This window comes from Oryctolagus cuniculus, chromosome 1 (genome assembly GCF_051225735.1).
Source record: "Oryctolagus cuniculus isolate XC-2025 breed Fujian yellow rabbit chromosome 1, ASM5122573v1, whole genome shotgun sequence".
Classification (NCBI taxonomy): domain Eukaryota; kingdom Metazoa; phylum Chordata; class Mammalia; order Lagomorpha; family Leporidae; genus Oryctolagus; species Oryctolagus cuniculus.
In genome coordinates, this window is record NC_142867.1 from 149123360 (window position 1) to 149143477 (window position 20118).

Sequence of the window (20118 nt, forward strand, 5' to 3'; positions counted from 1 at the left end):
AGCCTATTGAGCTGCGGCGCCAGCCTCATATATACAAATTTAAGAACATAGTGATACTTCCCACCCTACCTGCCCTTCTGCCCATGCTCCAACCCTTCCTTCCCCTCCCTCTCCCATTTCTATTCTTAATTTTTACAAAGATCTATTTACAGTTTACTTAATGACCCTATAATTAACCCTACACTAAGTAAAATAGTTCAACATGTAATATAAACAAACAGAAAAAAATGCTGATCCTCAACAAAAAAAGACAAGGGCTGTAAAGAATCACCAATTTCAAAATGCTCATTTCACTTCAATACATTACATTTCAGGTACTTTATTAGTTACCTTTTATCAGGGAAGACATATGCTATCTGTCTTTTTTGGGACTGGCTTATTTCACTAATTACAATGGTTTCCATCCACTTGTGTCTATTTTGTTGCAAGACAGGATTTCTTTCTTTCTTTCTTCCTTTCTTTCTTTTCTTTTCTTTTTTTTTTTTTTTTTTTTTTTTTTACAGCTGAGTGGTACTCCATAGTGTGTATGTACTATAATGTCTTCATCCAGTCTTTAGTTGATGGACATCTTGGTTGACTGCGTATCTTAGCTATTGTGGATTGTGCTGCAATCAGCATAGGGACACAGATACAGATAACTCTTTCAAATGCTGATTTCTTTTGCTTTGGATGAATTCCCAGGAGTGGGATGACTAGATCATATGGTAGATCCATATTTAGGTTTCTGAGATATCTCCATACTGTATTCCATAGTGGTTGCACCGGTTTACATTCCCACCAACAGTGAATTAGGGCCTCCTTTTCTCACATCCTCACCAGCATTTGTCATTTATTGATTTCTGTATGAGGGCTATTCTAACTGGAGAGAGGTAAAACCTCATTATGGTTTTGATTTGCATTTCCCTGATGGCTAGGGATTCTGAGCATTTTTTCCAGTTTCTGATGGCCATTTGAATTTCCTCTCCTGAAAAAATGCCTGTTGAAGTCCTTTGCCCATTTCTTAACTGGATTACCTGGTTTGTTGTTGTTGAATTTCTTGATCTCTCTATAAATTCTGGATGTTAACCCTTTATCAGTTGCATAGTTTGCAAGTACTTTTTCTCCCATTCTGTCAGTTGCCTCTTCACTTTGCTGATTGTTTCTTTTGCAGTGCAAAAGCTTCTCAGCTTGATGTAATCCCAATTGTCAATTTTGGTTTTGATTGCCTGTGCTTCTGGTGTCTTTTCCAAGAAGCTTTTTTGCCTATGCCAATATCTTGCAGAGTTTCCCCAATGTTCTCTACTAATTTGATGGCATCTGATCCTAGATTTAGGTCTTTGATCCATTTTAAGTGGATTTTTATGTAATTTTATGTAATTTTTATGTAAGGTGTAAGGTAAGGGTCAAATTTCATATCTACAGAGATCAAATTTTCCCAGAACCATTTCTTGAAGAGAATACCCATGCTCCACGGATTTATTTTATCTCCTTTGTCAAAGATCAGTTGGTTGTAGATGTGTGGCTCGATTTCTGAAGTTGCTATTCTTTTCCGTTGGTCTACATGTCTGTAGACCAGCCAGACATAAACTATTGATACACATAACAACATGGGTAACTACCAAAATATTGATGCCTCATTCATTTGCTGAATGAAGGAAGCCAAGAAAGATACTATATGATTCCATTTATATGGAATTCTAGAAAATCCAATCTAATTTATAGTGACAGAACATCAGTTGCTACTTGGGAATAGAGGATGAGAGCCAGAGAGAAACAGAAGGAGTTTACCAAGGGGCATGAGGAAATTTGGGAGTGGGGTTTACAGTTTCAATGGTGTATCCGAATGTTAAAATATGTCAAAAATGAAGTTAACTGTGTCAGCTTTATTGTAAGTCAAATATATGGATATATATGAAGTGTTTAAAAGTTGTCAACTAGGGGTCTGTGTTTGATGTAGCAGTTGTTGCTTGAGATGCCTGAATCTCATATCTGAGTGCCCAGGATTGGGTCCTGGATTTGGTTCCAATTCTAGTTTCCTGCTAATGCATACTCTGAGAAGCCTCAGTAATGGTTCAAGAAGTTTAGTCCCTGCCACCTGTGAGAAATCCAGATTGAGTTCTGGGTTCCTGGCATTTGAGAAGTGAACTAGTGGATGGAGATATCTTTCTCTTGCTCACATTCTTTCAAATAACTTTTTTAAAAAAATTAAAGACTGTGAGTAAGTAACATAAAAATAAAAGATATCAACTTAAAAACAGTTGCAGATCATAGCAGCTATAGAATTTGTTATTTGTATTTCACCCTGTTATTTCCCATTTCCTTTTCTCTACTATTTTGTTTAAAAATTTTTGGAGGAAATCACTTTTGAAAGTTTTATTTAGTGTTAAAAAATTATGTGAACATTTCACATGCACTTGCACAAAAGCAGGGGGAGGGAAAGAGAGGGGGAGAGAGAGAGAAAGAAAAGGGGTAGAGATCTTCTGTTTTCTCGTTCACTACCCAAATGCCTGCAATGGCCAGAGCTGAGCTTGGTTGATACTGGGAGCCTGGGACTCTATCCAGGTCTCACATGTGGATGGCAGGAATTCAAATACTTGATCCATCACCTGCTGGCCTCCATGGATGTGCATTAGTGGGAAGCTGAATGAAAAGTGTAGCAGGCACTTGAACCCAGACACTCTTACCTGAGAATCATGAGCAACACGTGTCACAATCAGCTTCTTATCTGCTGTGCCAAACAACCTCCCCTGAGTGTAATTACCTTAAAATTAATTCCTATGTCACTGGGCTAGTGATGACCTGAAGGGGAAGACTTTGTATTATGTGCCAATACTTGACTCGGTATGGACATAATGGTAGGTGGGTCTTTATAGCTCCCCATTTGGGAAGAAGGTGAGAACATGTCCATTTTATATGGGAGAATTGTTTTGTGGATTCTGTTGCCAGTACTTTGTGACACAGGAAAATGTGGTTGGTGTAGCACAGTAGTTACTATGGGCAGAAGATTGCAGGGTCTTCTGTGCTGTTTGGGGGCTTCTCCAGCTGTGATAAATTAGGACATTCCCATGTTCCCTTTAATATTAACTTCTGGATGTGTTTGATCAATGGAAAGTAGTAGGTAAAATCCAGATTAAAAAAAAGAATCCAATGGACTTCTTCTTTCCTCACTCTATCTACTGGCATCTTGAAGCAGGTGCCTGTTCTCCATGGTTTTAACTCCTGTCAGAGAGCTTATTACTCTAGTCTTGCCTGGTGAGGAAAAGTTCCTGACAGGGTCTTCATTCCAGCCAGACAAGCTTGGCTTCTGGGTTACTATAACAGCACATGGCAGTTTTCTTCTTTTGCTAATTTCTGGGTTGCCTCACTGTCTAAATTTGGTTTCTTAACTTTTCAATCACTGTGTAAAGAATGCCCTGTATGAAATTCTCTTTGTTTGAAAAATAGTTCCTTTTATTTGAAATACTTGAAGTTGAAATACCTGGACCTGACTGATATGAGAAGTAAGAAAGCTTGGTAAGCAAAGAGAACATGGGTTATTTCAATTTCAGCTTGTGTGGTTATCTCAAGGGCATCGAGTAAACGTGTGGATTCTCTTTAATGTGGCATAAAGCTGGATCCCCTTCATGTGGCATAATGCCTCCCAAAATTCACTTCTGCCCCTCTCCTCAATCTTCTGATATTCCCTGCCTCACTCCACAGCTCATGCATTCAGAATCACTTGCCCTAATGGGTGCTGATTCTTGTTGACCCGTGCCTCTGCCAGGTCTGGAAAGTCTACACCTTTGAATTTTGGTGAATTTTCTTAAATCTCAGCTCAAATGCTTCTGGCCATGAGGTGCCTTTACCTGACCTCCAAACTGAATGATCCCTCTTCTTTGTACTCTAACTCTATTTGGCTTACCAGAGGTCTTCAAAAAGTTCATGGAAATGTTTATTGCAAAAAAGCTAGGAATGGATTTCAAAAATGTTGTACCAAAACAAATTTATCTTTGAATTCTATTTTTCATAAACTTTTTTAAATCCCCTTGTATTTACATGAATTTTTATATAAGCAAAACGATCTGAGCTCCTATAGTATTAGCAGTTAGTCATCTCTGCTGTTGCACATGGTCAGCTTGAATATTTGATGAATGAATCATCGAAAAAAGAATGTTTCTCAGAGATATTTGTACCAGATATTTCTTAAGGTTCAACACATTATCTTCCCAGTAGCAAGGTAAACACTATTATTCATCAAGTATGATTTAGTAATTGACAATTTTCAATGATAGTTCATGAACCATGCCTACTTTCTGAACAAAGAAGAAAAGCTCATTTGGAAGACATCTGCATGTCACTTTGGCTCTTCAACCAGATAAAGAAACACACAACTGCCTGCCAACAGCTTGCTTGTTCCATGGCCACTTGTTTTCCAGCCCATAGGATATTGGCCATAATCCCAATGAACAAATGTTGATCAGACTCAAGGAGAGCAGGCTATGAAGTGGAATAAACAGCAGCCCTCTGACTGGTTGGAAAGCATATTTGATGTCTCTGGAATACACATTAACAATCATTCTAGGTTACTGTGCAGGCCTTCATTATCTCTTTATTGGGATATTGCAATTGCCTTAGGAGATTGAAGCTACTGTCCTGGCTAGACAACTAAATCAGTTGTCATAGTGTCATTTGTCACAGTGATGTAACCAGAGCTGGGTTCACCAGGAAGTTTTTTCTCCTTTCTTCCAAATGCATCACATGAGGTCCTACTGAAGAAGAAGTTGAAAATTATTTGTAGAAACATGTGGAAATTTTCTACTATTTTAGTGAAAGCTTATACTTTTTTATGATCCTGAAATACCACACTCAGAGAAGATTTGTAGTGTGGCAATACTGCTAGTTGCAAACCAACCAGCATTAAGGCTTTTACATTAGTGAGTAGATTTTCACTGCCCTGCCCCCAGTCTCTGCTAGGCAGAGGCAGGGTTGAAGCTTGGGGAGACTTGCCCTCTCTCTTCTCTTCTGTCTCCTACAGCCACTCCAAGTAAGACACAGGTAAAATATACTGCACAAGAGGTTGCCTTTAGAAGTAGACTGTCAGCCCTCTGATCCCCCCCCCCCCCCCCCCCCCATTGCTGAGCGCCAATGGAAAAGTATGTTTGGGCTTTGCCAGAGAGAGAATGGGTGAAAGTCCGCTCTGAACATTTCTAGTGTCTGGAAAGATCCAGCCACGTGCCTGAGGCAAGGGACATTAAAAAGAAGAGCTCTGCTGTCACCTGCTTCAAATTGTTTTTGCCTGCAGCACAGAAGAGAAGTGTCTGTGTTGAAGAGAGAGGTGTCGGGGAAGGGAAAGCTGCCTTTACACTCCAGGCATTGAGTGTTTAGGAGGTAAACCCTTGTGAATAAAACTGACAAGTGATGAAATGCATTATTTCTCCTAGCTCTAGTGTGGAATTCTGGTCTGTCTTCTACTTACTATGAATTCTTTTCACCCTGACCAAGTAGCATGCAATTATGCACAACTCAGAAAAATTGTACAGGATTGGATTATGCCAGTGTTCTCCACACTATATTCCCTGAGATAGGTCTTTCCTGAGATAAGATTCAATCGCAAGTAAGTTTGGAAGCAAATGTACCTTATGTATGACAAGGATTTAAAAAGAGTAGAAAATGGAAGTAAAAAATAATGTGAATTTTCTACAGGCTTTTTTAAAGACCTCTCATATTAGTTTCCTGCACTACTGTATCAAATTACCAAATTGAGTGGCATAAAGCATCCCAATTTTATTCTTTTGCAAGACTGGATTTAGAAGTTGAAAATGTGGGTTCCCTGGGATCAAATCCAGGTGCTGGCAGGGCTGTGCTCCTTCTGGAGGATGTGGAATAGGAAACCTTTGTTAGCCTTTTCCAGCTTCCAAGCTCTGTCCCCGTTTCTTGGCTAATAGCCTTGGAAGCACTTTGACCTCCACTTCTGTTGTCAACAGCACGTTGCCTCTACTGTGACACACCTCTCCTGCTCTTACAAGGACTCTTGTGACTGCGTTGTATCCATCTGGATAGGCCATGGTGACCTTCTAACTTCTCTAAATCAAGACCCTTCACTGAATTGCATCTTCAAGACCTCTGTTGCTGTATCAGGACGTCACAGGTTTGGGGACAAGGATGGGGCCATCTTTGGGGATCATTATTCTGTCTAGTAGACCATCACTTATTGAAACTCATAACATTTATTGTAGACACTCACAATGCAAAGAATTATGGGTCTGTTGTATTTCACTCATAAGACCCCAAATTTATTTACATTTTTCTTTTTAATTCCAAAAATATCTATTCTTTTTATATGAAAACAGCTTAAGACATGAAAAATTAAATGACTTGAGCCTCTAGAATTTAATATATATGATTTTATTGTCACATTTCAACTCACTTGTGTATGTGGTAATGGGATAAGAATGAGTTAAAAATGTGGCTCTTTTTCATGAGTGTCCTCAGCCAAATCGAAATACAAAGGCTCAGTTTCCCTGTCTGTGAAATGGAGATAAGGATAAACATGACTGGCTTTGCTGGATTGTGCTGTGAGCTTAAGGCAATGTTGTGCACGAAACTGCCAGGTAAACTATAGAGAATTCAACCAGGGAAGTTTTGATGACCTTGGGTAAATAAACTGTTAACAGTGAAATTTCTGCCAGATTTTTGTAACAATTCCCTCCATCCTCTTCTCTTAATTAGTTGATCAGAGAGAATCTTGGATATTTTAGAAAACGAATTCCACACTAGTATTTTTGATTGTTGGTTTTAATTATAGTACTGTTGTAATCTAGGAGCCAAGAGTCAGCCGTACGTGAAATATTTATGCATTTAATGATCAGTTACCCTCAGATTAATTTGAGGTACTATTTGAAAAGTGTTTTTCATTCTGATCCCATTCTTGTGAACCATGGTCATCCCTAGGCTTTCCCTTATTTTCCTCGGTAACTACTCTGACTACAAATGAGTTTAAATGAATTATAACTGAGTTCAGGACACCTTCGTTCATGCTTTTTTCTGTTTTTTGTTTGTTTGTTTGTTTGTTTGTTTTGTGTGTGTGTGTGTGTGTGGTAGTAATTTTGATTAAAGACTTTCCATCTCTTCTTTTTCCTAAGACATTATGTAGATACCTCCTATCCCTTATGAATGGAGGCATACTTTTGCAACTTGTGTTGCACAATAAAATGTGAATGGAGAAGACCAGTGTCAACTCCAGGTGGAAGCTTCAAGAGCCATTTTGTTGTTCAGTGCCGTACTGTTTATTACTGTAGAATCTGTGAGAGTATATGCAAGATGGAGCACTCTCAGCCTGTATTCTCATAGCATTAAGCAGAAGGCTTGTGTGTTGAATAAATTTAGGATTGAATGTGTGTAGGAAACGGTAACACCAATAAAATTTTGAGGTTCTCCTTACTGCTGTTTATCTGGCCAAACCTGATCAAAACAAAAGAAAATCCTTTAACTGATCCCCAACACCCTTAAGCACATAAAAACATGTGTTTAAAGATTTTGTTAATCCATAAAGAGGTTTGGAGAAGTTAATTCTGTTACCATAGAGACCATTGAGAGCTAAAGCGATAGGAAAATCTGCAAGAATAGCAAGATCGTGGGATTTGGAATCAGATGACCTTGGTGCTGTCTCATCTTCATTCTTGTTCTCCCTTTTGTATGAGGTAAATTGTGTGAATAAAGTGCTATTTTTTAAATTACTAATTTAAACATAATTCATTTATTTATTTTTAATGATTTATTTATTTATTTTAAAGGCAGAGTTACAGAGGCCGGGAAAAAGGGGGAGGAAGTCTTCCATTCACTGGTTCACTTCTCAAATGGCTGCAATGGCCGGAGCTGAGCTGATCTGAAACTAGGAGTTTCTTCTGGGTCTCCCACATGGGTGCAGGGGCCCAAGGACTTGGGCCATCTTCTACTGCTTTCCAAGGCCATAGCAAAGAGCTGGATCAGAAGTGGAACAGCCTGGACTCGAACCAGCTCCCATATGGGATGCTGACACTGCAGGTGAAACTTTTACGTGCCACGCCACAGCGCCAAGCCTAGGAAGCAACTTTTAAAAAATACAATTTCTACCTAGAAAAGTGATTCATAGTACATGGGAGTATTCTTGTTGTAGCCTTAAAAAGAGCAACTAAAATTTCACTTGCTGTCAGAAACTTTTTAGAGGCCAATATGTGATACAATTTTTTTTAAGATTTTATTTATTTTATTTGAGAGGTAGAGTTAGACAGTGAGAAGGAGAGACAGAGAGAAAGATCTTCCTTCCATTTGTTCACTCCCCAAATAGCCGCAAGGGCTGGAGCTGGGTCGATCTGAAGCCAGGAGCCAGGACCTTCTCCCAGGTCTCCCACATGGGTGCAGGGGCCCAGGGATCTGGGCCATCCTCCACTGCTTTCCCAGGCCACAACAGAGAGCTGGATTGGAAGTGGAGCAACCGGGACCATAACAGGCACCCATATGGGATGCTGGCACCGCCGGAGGAGGATTAACCTACTGCCCCACGGCGCCAGCCCCAATGTGATACAATTTTGTATTGCTTCCCTTTTACGTCCTCCGTTTAACCCTTCTATTAAAATGTGTTTTAATCCAATCAAGCATCTCTTTGGATTGAGTTATGACCAAATGGCTGCTGCCTCCGTTACTTGTTTTGGGGGATGCCAGTAAGAGAAGAAGGGAGAAGATGAAAGTGCAAGTTCTCCTTGAAGGTGGTGCTGCAATGGTAAACCCTAACTTCACGTGTGAAAGGCAGATACTCTAGTCATTCCTCAGAGCCACTCTCTTTCAAGGAAAGGAAAACTTCCAGATGTGGAGGTGGCAGAGAAAGGAACACAATGTTTCTGAGTATCTGGACATTCAAAAAACTGTGATATACCAAAAAACTGAATTTTTTTGGCACCATGCATTTTCCATGAACTTTTGGAAGACCTCTTATGTGCATGGATTTCAAGATTATTAGAACCAATAAAAACTTATCTTTTAACTGTGTTTTCCAAAAACTTTCTGAACTACCTTCCTGTAATACATTTATTACTAACTATGGTCACCATGCAGTGCAAGAGATCACTAAACTTATTCTTCTAGTGTTAACTTTGTGCCTTCATTGACTTTGTACCCTTTGATACACATCTTCTCTTTCTCTGTTTCTTCCCCTCCCTCTTAGACCCTGGTAACTGCCTTTCTACTCTCAGTTTCTTTAAGAGATTCTGCGGGTAGATGACAGCATCCAGCATTTGCTTCTCTGTGCATAAGGTGCTCCAGTTCCATCCGTGTTGTTATGAATGACAAAATAAGCTGTTGAGGTGATGGATATGTAAATTAAATTAACTGAATCTTTCTCTTTGTAAAAAAAAATTGTTTATTTATTTGAAAGGCAGAGTTACAGAGAGAGAGAAGGAGAGAGAAACAGCCTCCATCTACTGATTAACTCACCAATTGGCTGCAAAGGCTAGGACTGAGCCAGGTTGAAGCCAGGAACCAGGGGCCAAGAGATTCATCGGGTTTCCCACATGGGTAGCAGGGGCCGAAGCACTTGGGCCATCTTTTGCTGCTTTTCCCAGGCCATTAGCAGAGACTTGGATTGGAAGTGGAGCAGTCAGGACTCTAACTGGAGACCATATTGGATGCTGGCACTGCAGGAGGCAATGGCTTAACTGGCGGTGCCACAGTGCTGGCCCATGAATCTTTCTACACAGAGATCAAATATCACATAGTACTCCATAAATATATATAATAATTGCTTCTCAAAAAAAGAAGCTACAATGACAATGGCTAAGTGGCATATAGGGTAATGAAATTCCTGAGTAAGTAAAGAGAAGGAAAACTTGAATTATTTTTGTTGCTGTTGGCTAATTTTAGCTTATTTATTTGGGAGGGCCAGAGACAGAGAGAGAAAGAGAGAGAAAAAGAGAGACAGACACAGAGAGGGAGAAAGCTCCTGTCCACTGGCTCACTTGCCAAATACAATAGGTGGAATTGTGCCTGGCCAAAACTGAGAGCCAGGATTGCAATCCAGGTTTCCTACATGGGTGACAGAAACCCAGTTTCTTGAGCCATCATCTCTGCTTCCCACAGTCTGTATTAGCAGAACGGTAGAGTGAAGACTGAAGCCAAGAGTTCAACCTAGGCACTCTGATGTGGTACATGGGCTTCTTAACAGCTAGGCCAAATGCCTGCCCCAGGAAAACTTAAATTTTAGAAGACAGGTTTCCTGCTCTGAAAATTTGCCTAGAGCTACCCTAAGTGCCCCTAAACAGTAGCCAGTCACAGCAGGCAACTATTGATATTATAGCTTGCTTCTCCTTTAATCTTCCCTAGCCTTTCCAGAGCCTCTGTTCATTAGCAGCTCCCTAGAGGTACCCTGTCTGCTCACCTGTCAAGGCCACTTTTGGAGACTGAAAAGGATTTGCAGGCAGTGGCAGCTGGAAACCTTATTCAGTGAGTCAGCGAGGATGCATTGTTCATCCCTGACCTCCTCTTGAGCCTTTTTTTTATTATTATTATTTTTAATTGCATTAGGAAGCCAAGTTCAAGGTAGAAAGACAGGCTTTGGAGTCAGATGGTTGGATGATCAGAGTTCTAGCCTCTCCTCCATCAGCTACTAAATATATCAATATATTTAAAGCAATTTAAAGGTCTAAATGCTAATTCCACTTAATCACATTGTGCCTAATGTTATGAATGGTTCTGTTGGTGAATTCCTTGGGAAGATACACTAAAAATAAGGTCTTGCAGTTTTCTGCTGTGACTCTTAACTTCCCAGAGAAGTTGGATTCAAATTTAAAATTATACATTTTGGCTGAATTAGAAAGTTCCCATAATAGTAAAGTTCTAGCAGTTATTACTAGATATATGGGATGAGTTGATTTGTGTGGTGTCATAACAACTCTCCTTCTGTCTGCTGAATAATCCCTAAATGGCACAAGCAGAATGGCCACAAGGGTGGGCATTAGTACAGCAGTTAAGATACTGTAGGATTCCTGCATCCCATATTGTAGTACTTGGTTTCAAGTCCCATCTGCTCTTGATTTCAGCTTCCTGTTATTATACATCCTGGAAGGATGATGGCTCAAGTATTTGAGTGTTTGTAACCCATGTGAGAGACCCAGATTGATTTCCAGGCCCATGACTTTGGTCCAGTACACACTAGCTATTGCAGGTATTTAGAGCATGAATCAGTGGTTGGAAGATGTCTCTCTCTGTCTTTCAAATAAAATAATAAATGTGGGCACAGATTCTTAGATACTATTTCCATTGTTAGGAGGGTTCTATCTATCCCCTCCTTGAATCTGGTATGGTTTGCAAAATCTTGGACCAACAGTATATAGAAAAGTGCAAATATTTAAGTTGCAAGTGTTTAAAAAGAGGGTTGGAAGCTTCTCCTCTGCTTTATTGGAGACCAGTTACCCTAGGAAGGCATTCTGCTTTGAGACCACCACCATGCTATATGAAGCCTGAGACAGGTGAATAAACTCTAGAGAATAGAATGCATGTGTGTGTAGGGAGGATGGTGGGGAAAGAATATGAGCTGTCAGTATATAGTAGAGAAGGCCATTCTTCTTTACCCCAATTTTCCAGATAAAGGGTTCTCCATATAAAATGTTATAACTGAGGGCTGGTGCTGCGGTTCAATAGGCTAATCCTCCACCTGCGGCGCCGGCACACCGGGTTCCAGTCCCGGTCGGGGTGCCGGATTCTGTCCCGGTTGCCCCTCTTCCAGGCCAGCTCTCTGCTGTGGCCAGGGAGTGCAGTGGAGGATGGCCCAAGTCCTTGGGCCCTGTACCCTCATGGGAGACCAGGAGAAGCACCTGTCTCCTGGCTTCAGATCAGCGCAGTGCGCTGGCCTCAGCGGCCATTGGAGGGTGAACCAACGGCAAAGGAAGACCTTTCTTTCTGTCTCTCTCTCTCTCACTGTCCACTCTGCCTGTCAAAAAAAATGTTATAACTGAGAAGACTGACTCAGGGGAGAAACTTCAATAAGGAAGTTATGAGATCTGCAAATAGTACAGAGACTCCAAAGTCCAGTATGGAGAGAGAAGAAAAAGGCACAACACCATTGCCATCATCTACTACTTCATCCCCAGTTTTCCTGCCAACCTTCTGGTAGGAAGTAAGCAGAAAATACCTTGACCTTCCCCACTGCCACAGATAGCAGGCAGGTGGCTCTAACTATAGGGGAAATTGACAGTCCTCTTTATTTTAAATCAAATCTGCAGGGCTGACTGGGACCACATGACTAGTTTGCTTCAAGCAAGGAATCCATACTGCCTCCCTCCATTCCCAAAGCACCAGATATGAGAATCTGCTGTACTCCAATTGTTTTAGGGGGAAACAAGCAGCTCTTGGGGTACCAGAAGCCCAAAGAAACAGAAGGGCACTTTCCAGGGTAGAGAGAAGGCTCCCATGAATTCTGCAGCCTCAGAAGTTCAGGTCACGGGCCTTCGAGCTACACTTACATACACTGTGTGATATAGGAAAATTCCCCTTAAATAAGTTGCATTCAACTGTGGAATCCAGAGGATACTACCTGTATTCTCTGCTTCAGACTTGTGACTTCCAATCCACATCCCCCAGCACTCCTGGCGCTCACACTCTGAGTCCTGGGTAAGGATTCACTGTATCCTGAAGCTCTAGGACTGTGACTTCAGTGTAATATTCTTCAGAATCATCAGGACATATGTTGCAGGATCTAGACTAAAGCCTAACTGATTCTAGTGCTCTAGACCCACTCTTGTAATCCTCTACATAATTTATATTCACCCTGTGGGACTGGAGCAATGTCCCCTTAACATTTCCCAGTGCTAGGATTTGGGATCTTGGTGTTATAAGTCCTAGCACTAGTAATTCCCATTCAGCAGGACCTGCCTGCATTAGACAGTCTGGGAGCCTCAGCTACTGGTGGCATAAGCCTCAACATCAGTCAGGTTTACCTAATGGAACAATGGTTCATCCCCATCTATATCCCACAGCATCAGAAATGTGGCAATAGCCATTAAAATATCTAGTAGGTTGATACTCAACTCTTTGGATAATGAAAACACACATCTTTGGAAGCTCTTACCCTCTTCAAAATTGTACTGCTGAAGATTAGACAAATGTGGGACTTGCAGAAACTGCTCATACTGATTACTGCTGACACTGATTACTGTTTAAGAAATAACTCAGAGATTGCATTTTTGGGCTCATCTAGAACCAAAAACAAAGCAACTATACATGTGACACTTCACATTCCATCTAAACAATAAAGTCTCTTCCAACAAAACCTACTCCTTAAAAAAGGAACTATATCAGATTTATAGACATCAATGTAGGAACATAGGAAATTCAAAGAAGCAAGGAATTATGACACCTAGAAAAAAACACAGTAGTTCTCCAGAAATAGATCATGATCTGAAGGAAATGTATGAAATACCTCAAAAATAATTAAAGATAATTATCCTAAGGAAATTCATTGAGTTGCAAGAGAATGCAGATAGACATGAGGAAAATAATAGATGACACAAATGAGAAAGTCAATAAATTCAATAAAGAGAAATAATTATAAAGAACCAATAGAAATTTTAGAGCTGAAAACTTCAATCAATGAAATAAAAATACTATTGAGAGCTTCAACAATGGGATGGACCAAGTGGAGGGATGAATTTCTGATCTGAAGGACAAGTCTTTTGAAATAATTCAGTCAGACAAAAATAAAGAGAAAAATTTTAAAGAATGAAGAGAGCCTATACAACATATGGGATACTTTCACGTGAAGAAATATTTATATTATGATACGTGAAGCAAAAGAGAAGGAAAAAAACATTAGCAACCTCAAAGGTCTTGAAAGATATAAGCACAACAAGAGATAACCTCAAAGGATACCAATAAAAAGACCCTTTACAAGGCATATTATAGTCAAATTGTTTAAAATTGAGGACAAAAAAATCTTAAAACAGTGAGAGAAAAATCCCAAGGAAAAATACTAAGACCAGCAGTGGGCTTCTCACCATCAATCATACAAGCCAGAGAGAATGAAATGGTATATTCAAGATCTGGAAAGAAAAAAATTTTCAACCAAGAATATTATATCAAGCAAAACTGCTATCTTTTAAAAGTGAAGGGGAGTTAATGTGCTTTCAAGATAATCAATAACCAAGAGAATGCTTTACCACCAGACCAGCCTTGCAAGAAATTATGAAGGGAGTCCTACATCATGAGAACACATGGCAGTACCAAATTTACTAACAGAGAAGATACAATCAATAACCAACCAAAAAATTACATAAGTTAGTTCTTATCACTCAGTATTAACTTTGATTGTAAATGAACTATATTCCTCAGTCAAAAGATATAGGTTGATTGAATGAATAAAAAACAAGACCAAATTATATATTGCCTGCAAGAAATACTGTTCACAGGTAAAGATATGCATAGATTGAAAGTGAAGGGCTGGGAAAAGATATATTACACAAATGGAAAAAAAATAAACAAGGGTAACTAGAATAACACCAGGTAAGACAGACTTCAAATAAATATATTTATTTGAATATATTATAAATATATATTATAAATATATAAATATATAAATATAATATTTATTATACATATATATTAAATATAAAATAGGTAATGAATGATATTATATTTTGGTAAAAAGATTGATTTATCAAGAAGATATAACAATCATAAATATCTATACATACCCAATATAAGACCTCCCAGATATACACATCAAACATTATTAAGCCTGTAATGAGAGATAGACTCCAATAAGTAGAGGGACTTCAACACCCCACTGTCATCAATGGAAAAGCCATCTGGATAGAAAATCGACAACGATATATCAGAGTTGAAGCGTATTCATTAGCAAATGGACCTAACAGACACTTGAACATTTCACTGGACAACTATATAATCCACATTCTTCTCATCAACACAGAGAACATTTTGTAGGATGGACCACATATTAGGCCACAAATTAAGTGTCAGTAAATTTTAAAACATGGAAATTAAGCCATGTACCTTCTCTGACAACAAAGGAATAAAAATAGAATTCAATGAGAAAAACAGGACATTTATAAGTACATAGAAATTTAACAAGATGTTACTGAATGACTAATGGATAATTGAAGAAATTTAAAAGGCAATAAAAAACTTTCTTGAAACAAATGAAAGTGTGAGCACAACATATCAAAGCCTGTGGGATACAGCAAAAGCAGTATTAAGAGTGAAGTTTATAATGTTGAGCACTTACATTAAAATAAAAAAGATCTCAGACAAGCCATCTAATGATACAACTCAAGGACTAAGAGAAAGACGAAGAAAACCAAACTCCAGATTAGCAGGAGACAAGAAATAATAAGAACTAGATCAAAAATAAGTTGAAATTAAAAGAAAATACAAAAAGTCAATAAAACAAAAGTTAGTTTTTAAAGAACATCAGCAAAACAGAGAAACTTTTAGCCAGAATAAGAAATAAAAATTAGAAAAATTCATGAAAATAAAATTAGAAATTAAAAGGGAGACATTACAACTGATACCACATAAATTCAAGGGCTACTATGCACAACTACATGACAACAAATTGGAAAAACTCAAAGAACTGGAGAAATCCCTGGATACATATAACCTACTAAGATTAAATCAAGAAGATCCAGAAAATTTAAACAGATCCACATCAAATAATGAAATTAAAGCAGTAATTAGGAAACTTTCATTAAAGAAAAGTCCAGGACCTAATGATTTTACTACTGAATTCTACAAAATATTTAAAGAGGAGCTAACTCCAATACTTTTCATACTATCTGAAACATTTTTAGGAGGTCAGCATTGCTCTGATATCAAAACCAAATACAGACACAACACAGAAGAAAAACTACAAACCAATATCTCTGATCAACCTAGATGCAAAATTTCTCAATAAAATATTAACAATCTAATACTGCATCAAAAAGATCAGACATCTGATCAAGTAGGTTTTATCTTAGAGATGCTGATGTGGTTCAACATTTGAAAATCAATAAATGTCATAAATCACATCAACAGAATGAAGAACAAAAATCATCTGGTCATCTCAATAGATGCAGAGAAAGCATTTCATAAGATTGAGCATCCCTTCATGATACAAATTCTCCACAAATTAGGTATAGAAGGAGCATACCCCAAAATAATAAAGGTTATAAGTGACAAACCAAGAGCCAATATCATACTGAACAGGAAGAGCTTCGAATGTTTCCCTTCAGATCTGGAGCAAGACTAGGATTCCATTTTCACCACTCTTATTCAATGTAGTAATGGAAGTATTAGCAAGAGCAGCTAGGGAGGAGAAAGAAATGAAGGGCTTTGAAATTACAAAGGAAGAAGTCAAAATATCCATTTTTGCAGATGACATGTTGTAGTACATGGAAAACCCTTAACACTTCACTAAAAAGCCTTTCCAACCGATAAACTGATTCAGGAACGTCATAAGATACAACCTCAACGTACAAAAAACAGTAGCATTTTTATACACCTATAATGATCTCCCTGAAGGAGAACTCAAGAAAGAAATCCCATTCATAATAACTTTCAGAAAATCAGATATTTAGGAATAAATTTAACCAAACAAGTAAAAAATAACTCTGGCTCAGCACTGGCTATTGTATCCATCTGGAGAATGAACCAGTAGATGGAAGAACTTTCTCTGGCTATCCCTCTTTTTGTAACTCTGACTTTCAAATAAACAAATAACTCTTTAAAAAAGACAAAGACAAATACATATACTACTTAAACCAATCTGCAGATTCAGTGCAATCCCTATGAAAATACTAATGTCATTCATTACAGAATCAGCAAAAACAATCCCAAAATTCATATGGAATCACAAAAGATCCAGAGTAGCCAAAACAATACTGAGAGGGAAAAAAGCAAGCTGGAGGCATCGTGATACTACAAAGTTATAGTAATTAAAAGAGCATGGTATTGACATAAAAACCAGTGTATAGATCAATAGAACAGAAAAGAGAGACTAGAAGTTAATCCACAAACATAGCCAACTGATTTTTGACAATGGTGAGAAGAACAGCCACTAAAGAAAGGATAGACTATTCAAATAAAGGTACATGTAGCAAAATGAAACTAGATCCCTATTCCCACCATATACAAAAATAAACTGGAGATGCATCAATGACCTAAACTGAAAAACTGAGACTGAAATTGGTAGAAGAAAATGCAGGTGAAATACTTTAATACCTTCATGTAGGCGATGACTTCTTGGATCACACCCACAAAGCACAGGCACCAAAACAAAGCTAGACAAATGGAATTATATCAAACCCAGAAACTTCTACATAGCAAAGGAAATGCTCCATAGAGTGAAGAGATATCCAACAGAAAGAAAATATTATAAGCTATTTAACTGACATAGAATTAGTATTCAGAATATATCAGCAACACAGAAATCCCAACAATAAAAAAAATCCAGTTAAGAAATCGGCAAAGACCCTGAATAGACATTTCTGAAATAAATACAGATGGCCAAGAAATATATGAAAAAATTTTCAATATCACCAGTCACCAGGGAAATGCAAATCAAAACCAAAATGAGATATCACGTCTCACCCCTGTCAGAATGGCTATTATCAAAAAGAGAGAGAGTAACAAATGCGGGCAAGGGTGTGGAGAAAGTGGGACTCTTATACCCTGTTGGAGGGAATGTAAATCAGTGCAACCACTGAGGAAAACTGTGTGATTTTTTAAAAAATGGAACTATATGATCCAGCACTCCCACTTGGGTTATAATAACCCAAAAAACATGAATTTACTGTATCAAAAGGAACCTGCATTATCATGTTTATTAGCAGAATTGTTCACTAAATGTGGAATCAACCAAGTGTCCATCATCTGATGAATGCATTTAGAAATTGTGGTATATATACACAATGGAAAGTTATAAAAATAATGAAATCATGCTATTTGCAGCAAAGTGGATAGAACTGGAGGATATCATGTTGGGTGAAATAAGCCAGGCCCTGAGAGCCAAATGAAACATGTTCTTCCTTATATGTGAGAACTAAAATTAAAAAAAAAAAATCTGATGACAGAATGTTGATTACTAAAGCCTGGGAAAGGTGAGAGGGATAAAAGGAGTTTGGAAAAAATATAGGGGAAGCTGGGTGTTATTCATTACTTGTGACAAATACACTAGTATGAGACATTAACTTGGGAAATGGAGTAAGAGGTATATGGGAACTATTACTACCTCATAGTTTTTGTTTTGTAAACTTAAAAAATTTTTAGAAACAAAGTGTTAAAAGAATATGGTAGAGAGGGTATCTGAAAGTGGATCCGCCACCTGTGTGGACTTGAGACCAACAGCCCAGCCAAGTTCATTCTGAATTCCTGACCCAAAAAATTGTGAGCAAAATTAATTGGTTGTTTTGAGCCAGTAAGTTTTGGGGATAGTTTATTTTACAGTAATAGAGAACCAGATGAGTTGGTTTTCTGAAGCTAACATTGGTAAAAATTTTTTCAACTTAGGTTTTTTTTTTTTTCAGTCCTTAGCTTCCTGTAATGGTTATTCCAGTTGAGCTAAAAGAATATTGAATTGCTTCATATTCTGGCCAAAGCAGACCATGGGTCAACGTGTTCTCAGTGATCTGGGGTAGTGGCAAGGAGATTGGAGCAGCTGCAGAACCTGGGAAGAATATCAGCAGGAGGAGTGATGAATACTGGAACTGAGAAATGCTTTATTTGGAAGTGTCTGTAGACTTCAGTGACTGCCGTGTACTCTGTGGCTACCACACTTAGGCATCCTAGTGCTTGAGTTGTGTGGGATTTTTTTTTATAAATCTTTTTTTGTTTTTTTTTATTTTTTGACAGGCAGAGTGGACAGTGAGAGAGAGATGGGATTTGATCAAAAGTATTTTGTTTACTCTAATTCACTTCTTCTTCATTCTCCATCCATCAGCTGCATGCCCAAGTAGTAAAGCACAATCTTTGTGTAATGCTGTTTCTTTTGCTAAAAAGTATTTTTTTTTCACTCTCTCTCTCTCTTTTTAAAGCCCTACCAGCTCTTACCTATCAGGTGAGGCAGCTCTGGGACAACTCCAGGCTTACCTGGGTTTTCTACTTTTTCGGCGCCCCCACAGCAACCTGACTTCACCACCATCATTTAAAATACTACATTGAGTCATCTGTCAATGTTTTGGTCACTTCCAGGAATGGTGATCTTCCCAAAGGGCACGAAAATGTTACTATTCATTTCAGTACCTAGCAAGTGTATAGAAAAGGAACTTGAAACAGAGCTGCTCAAGGAGTGCATGAGCCGTCATCATCTTGACATCGAACATTTCTTTTATGTCAAAAATGGGTTGAGACTCTGGGGGACGTGCCTTTCGAAGAGCAGGTCAGTTTTAAAAATTTACTACAGAGGGGCCTGCGCTATGGCGCAACAGGTTAAAGCCCCAGCCTGCAGCGTACCAGTTCACATCCAGGTACCAGTTCAAGTTCCCACTGCTATACTTCCAATCCTGCTATTGCATCTGTGAAAGCGGAGGAGGATGGAACAAGTCCTTGGGCCCCTGCACCCATGTGGGAGACCCTGAAGAAGCTCCTGGTTCCTGCCTTTGGATCAGCTCAGCTCTGGCCTTTGAGACCGTTTAGGGAGTGAAGCAGTAGATGGAAGTCCTCTCTCTCTGTCTCTACCTCTCTCTGTAACTCTGTTTTTCAAATTTATTACTACAGAAAACTAGTTTTCTTTCCCTCCTCCTTATCCCCTCTCCGTATTTGTGGGGTTGTAGCATGGCACACATCACACTATCTAGAAAAACCACCTAATGCTGTCTCAAATTGGAGCCATCCTTCTCTCTGCATGTTTCTCTTTTCTCTCCCCATTCTTACTTCTCTCTAGTAGGACCAGTTTATCTACTTCTTTATGAAAGATGCAATTAGAAAAAAAAAAAAAAACTGGTCATTTAAGCCTGCTTTGCCCTTCCAATGAGGTAAAACCACACAGGAATTATCCCTCAGATTCGGATTCAGACTTTGCCACCAGAGACTCTTGGGTCTTCATTTCTTCCACTGTAAAAAAGGCAGAATAATTAAATACCTCCCAGACTAGTTAATGGAATAAATGCCAACCTGAAATTAAATAGTAGGTGTCAAAGC

The 20118-nt window shown here is 38.7% G+C and overlaps 1 pseudogene; it reads right to left on the minus strand.

Moving 5' to 3' along the window:
* LOC138846179 (52 kDa repressor of the inhibitor of the protein kinase-like) overlaps positions 1–19120 on the minus strand; it is a 68079-nt pseudogene extending 48959 nt beyond the window's left edge.
* Positions 19121–20118: the final 998 nt, after the last annotated feature.